General features: G+C 47.1%; 1 long non-coding RNA gene across 2 annotated transcripts; it reads right to left on the bottom strand.

The window, feature by feature from the left end:
- Positions 1–1,001: 1,001 nt before the first annotated feature.
- LOC308178789 lies at positions 1,002–3,713 on the bottom strand. Of its 2 annotated transcripts, none has more exons than XR_013939969.1 (5): positions 3,618–3,713; positions 2,997–3,185; positions 2,836–2,901; positions 2,387–2,534; positions 1,002–2,183 (listed from the first exon to the last, which is right to left on the bottom strand). It is a non-coding gene; the product is annotated as an uncharacterized lncRNA (long non-coding RNA). The 2 variants fall into 2 exon arrangements; XR_013939970.1 differs by having other exon boundaries at positions 3,541–3,678.
- Positions 3,714–4,861: the final 1,148 nt, after the last annotated feature.

The raw sequence follows: 4,861 nt of genomic DNA, 5'->3' as shown, positions 1-4,861 counted from the left end.
ACCACGCGCAGGACATAAGACTTGCCATTCAAAGGACATAAAGAAACCAAAGTGCTGCCAGTGAGGACTCCCTTAAATACCTCACTGCGTGAAAAATCATGAGTATCCTTAACTCTGCTGCTAAATAAGGGAGCAGAAGCACTGTGAGGAGTGACTGAATGTCAGGCCAGCAAGAGAGCAGGGCTAAAACGTAGATTTCTTAGTGTACCCATCACCTTCCCTGGAAGTATGGGATTCCCCCATGCGCAGGCAGGATGACACAGTAAATGGATTGTGAACTGACTCTGCCTGGACATCAAACACTGAATAGCAGAGGTGTAGCAGAGTAATTACTGACATTGTGAGCCTTCCCTTTGAATACTTTCGTCCAGTGTTTCTAGCAGAGCAGACCCCCCCCCCCCCCAACACCCACCCACCATTCCCCACTTCTCATCTCCCCAGACTGCTTTTGTTTCATGCTTATATGTGTTCAACAACACAGAAAACAGCCCATGGCATTTGTGCAGAGACAACAAAGGGCTCGGCAGGTGGCTTCTGTTATACCCACGTACATCCCTTAGACTTGGGTCAGCCAACAAACCCTTGTCCCCCTGGGGTGCTGCGATGTGGAGAATCTGTGTGCTTCTCTAAAGTGAAACCACCAAACCTGCTTTCTCCCACTGAGCTCCTATTAGTAATAAGGGGCGAGGAGCCAGAAGCATGTGTATTAATGCAGCAGGCTGGCAGACATAGATGCTGATAGAAATGGAATAGAAGAAATCATCAAAGGAGCAGAATAATAACTTAGCCAGGAGATATTAATAAAAGCCTGAGAGCGTTCACATAGGTCTGTATAATGTATTTGTCACTGGCCTCCTTCCTCCCTGGGCAGTGGTAATAGGGAACAAATGGCATGCTGACTTCTGAAGAGTGTGCTGCTATCCAAACCATGGGGGCTGGCCGCTGAGGAAGTAATATCTCCCTGCTTTCTTCAGCACAGACGTCTGGCCACCACAAGCCAGTGATAGGGAAAGCAGCATGCGGAGGCGATAGCAGGACCTCAGCCCAGACAGGTTAATACTACCGTGAATTTTTGCCCAGAACTCAGTGCAAACATCAGCCAGCACAGAGACACAGAACACCTGGGAACTTTTGGGTCCGCTGTCCTTATGCACCACTGTTCAGGCTTCCCACATGAGCAGAAGCTCTGGAAGCCACCTGAGGCTGTGCCTCTGCTATCCCCTGAGCTATAGGCATGGGGGATCTCAAGAAAGAGCAGGTTCTGATATGAGGTGTTTTCAGTGCTCCAGCTAGGTAAGCATCCCAACACTCAGGTCCTTGCCCAGACCAGCCCCCAGCCAAACTCCCCAGCATTTTGCAGGTGCAGGTCTGGCAGCACTGCGGGATGTGGCAAGAGGAACAGGACAGTTCTGTATGCAGACGGAGAGCAGATACCACAGCACCTCCAACAAGTCAGAGCGAATTTATAATTTAACACCAGAACTAATAACATACATCACATTTAAAGTCCTTAATATGTGTGGCTAGGCATATTAGCAGGCTAATATGAAATTAGTGCCATAGCAGCAGTCACGAGTCATTCAGAGGCTTCTCCTTCCCTGCAGCTAGCAGAGAGCAATATGCTTTCGGTTGGCTTAGGGTGAGAATATGCAGCACCAGCAGATCTGTACCCAGCCCATGCCCAGCACAAAGCAACTGAGTCCTACAGAGCTGGACAGGAATATGAGTGCTTGTAGTCTAGAAAGCTCCGTGTTTTTTAGGTACTGGACAAAGCCCTGGAAAACCCAGACCTCTCAACAGCACATCTGCAGGAGGCAGTTCCCATATTTCAGCCAGAAACTCAGCAATAGGGAGAGTCCATACCTTTTTCTGGGCTCACCAGAACCATTGTCTGATGAGAAGGCAAGAAGCAAAGCCCAGTCCTGATGGAAGCAGGGAGGGAAATGGTTGTGTCGGTCAGTCTGGTGAACAGCCATCCCCAGGCTGAAATACTGAAAGTCAGAGTTAGCAGGTCATCTCTTCATGCAGAGCTAAAAGACACTGAAGCAATGGGGAATGAGAAGGGAGAGCTGGCTTATATTTTGTATTTGCTGCCATGCTGGAGGAAAAGAGGCCAATGCTGGAGCTGGGCAGGTTCTGGTGACCCTGGGGCACAAGACATGGACACCCTGCCTGGAAGGCACCTGGGAACAAAGACACAAAAGGAGGAAGTCATGGTAAAAGGGAAGAAGTCATAGCAAAGATACAGAACTCCAGACCATCTTTCCTAGTACCTATGTGAATGGCTCTTCACTGCTTTAATGCATGAAAAGCACAAAAAATAGAGCTGTCTATGCTTACTGTTCTACTCTGAACATCTCCTTTTGACAAGTGCTTCACCACATACTTTAATTCCTGCTAAGTCTTCCAGTGGTCCCACAGATGTATTCAGCTCCTACAGGTCTTCACAAAATGCTGCCTTTGACAGCCTGCAGCAGGAATTCAGCATTTAGGTTGCACGACTTGCTACAGAAACAGCTGTCTTCACTGCAGAACTAGACAAAGTACACAGATTTAGCACTTAAAAAAATGTTAAAATCACTATGCACCATGTCAAATGGCAATGCTACCACTAGGCAGCAAGAGAGAACAGGGTCCCTCTTAGCCTGGCCTGTGTACAGGTAAGATAAGCCAGCATATAACTGTGGTGCATCATAGCCCTACCCCGATGAAGCTTAGTGTCCCGGGGGACCTCAGGGGTCATTTGGCCTGACAGCACCACAGGCTGCCCTGATTTCCAATATGAACTGAGCTGTACCCATAATAAACACAATAACTTATTATTTTTCATTTTACCTGATGAACGATCCTTCATTAATTGTTTTGTTCAGGTTGTCCCTTGTTTTTCTTTTCTTTTTTCTTCTTTTTTTTTTTTTTAAAGAAAAAAAATAAGAAAAAAACAGTAGTCTAAATACATTTATCCTCTGCTTTTGCTTAAGGACAAGTACAGGTCGTACCTTCTTGCCTTCTCACTTTCTGGTTTCCTTCCCAGAAACTGCTGAAAATATTTCCTTTTTGAATAACTTCCTGGAATAAGCCACCCTTCCTGCCTAACTCTGAGTGAACAAGACCATCTGATCTGGTGCTGCCTGAAGTCAGTTACAATCTGCCATCCCTTCTGCAAGGAGAGGAGTGCACCAGGAGAGCTGGAATGTAAACAAACACTGCAAAGTTTTTGGAAGAAAAAGGAAATTTCTAGGGGACAGAATCAGCAAAATGAACATCAGCCTTTAAAAAACAAGTTGCTACTTGTCAGCTGTCTGCTGAGAGGGAGCACAGAATTAGCGAGCTGCAGGCACTGGATTTGAAGTCTGAACAAGAGCAGACTAGAGATACTGGAATAATAAAGATGCATCTTGAATGATCAACAAGACCTGAAAATCACAAGGAGCTGGAGGAAAAGGAGCGAGATTAAAAAAAAAAAATGATAGAGAAGAGCAGCTGGCTGATAATCCGCTTCCCTGTGACTGTTCAATAAGAGAGTGGAGTTCAGAAGAGTACCTTAAGAAAGTATTGAGACTTACAAACACAGGGGGTGTTCCCCCCAAACAACAAAAACAACAAAATAAAACCCTGACCTTGTCTTGATTCTCCTGATACTGATACCTCGACTAAAAGTAGTTGGTGTAGGGAGAATATCCCTGGGCTGTATCTTTTGCCAGAATACTTTAACTGATTATCAGGATACTCAGCAGTATCACTCTGCACCTGTGCCAGTGTCAGGGTGAGACAACAATTACATTGATTTCAATTATCCTTTGCAGGGGTGAGGCTTAATGCTCAGATTTGTCTCTTGCTTGCGGTGCTCAGATTAGGTTCAAACAATGAAACTTTAGCATAAATGTATTGCAGTAAAGGTACTGAGGAAGAAAATCTTTATTTCTCCTAGTGCTTGAATAAACTTTATTCTTGGGCAAGATCCTGGTGGGCAGACAAGACTACAGATCAGCCTCCTGGGCTCACCACACACCTGGAGAAACGAGGTTTCATTCCCCACACTGGCACATTGAGATGTAGTTTGGGGGCTCTTGAAGGAGACATCAAAGCATCACTGTCAAAAATTGTGAGATGAATTTATGAAAGAGAATCTCAGCCTCCTTGAGGAGGTCCCTGAGGCAAAAATCACTTGAGGTTGGAGGTAGATGTGCTGAGGAATATCTTGCCCTATGTGTTTTCTTCTTCCAATACTTTGCGCATGTAAGCCACTGACGCTCTCTATGAGGCTGTATCAAAGCTATGTGGAGCTTTGATCCAGCCAGCCTGGCCACCCACAGCTTCCCTTAGGCCACCATAGACTCATGACATGCCCCAGATGGCATGCCCCAGTGTGGCTGGTGGTGAAGGAATGCAATCCAAGGTGTCGGTGAGAGGAGCCCACCGTGCTGTCGGACAACAAAAGTCATGGTGTGGCACTGCCCCGTGCTTGCCAAGTGCACTATGCCTCTGCCCCTGGCCAGGATGGCCCAGCCTCCGTCCCACTGAATGTGCACAGGCCTCTTGCCTTTGCCTCCGCGGGATCCAGGGTTTCTATGCCACCACTTCTTGCAATCCACCGTGTCCCTCAGCTTCAGAACAAAACCAGCCAATAAAGATTTGTTTGTGGCTGTGTCATCACGTCTCAGCTTTGGGAAGCACAGCCAGGCCCATTAGCACACGAGAGACAACGGCTTTCAGCCCCGTTCCCAGGAGCCATCCAGCAGCATGGGGGTTGGTGCTTTCCCTTGGTCAGAGCAGGGATGTCCTCAGGCCTGTGCCGAGTGGCTGAGCAGAGGAACTGGACGCGTATGTGGAGAGGGGAAAAAGGGTAAGAACTACATAAATC

The sequence above is a fragment of the Anser brachyrhynchus genome (genome assembly GCF_964034855.1).
Source record: "Anser brachyrhynchus genome assembly, chromosome: 16".
Classification (NCBI taxonomy): Eukaryota; Metazoa; Chordata; class Aves; order Anseriformes; family Anatidae; genus Anser; species Anser brachyrhynchus.
The sequence above is the reverse complement of the archived record's forward strand: the minus strand, read 5'-3'. Positions and strand labels throughout refer to the sequence as shown.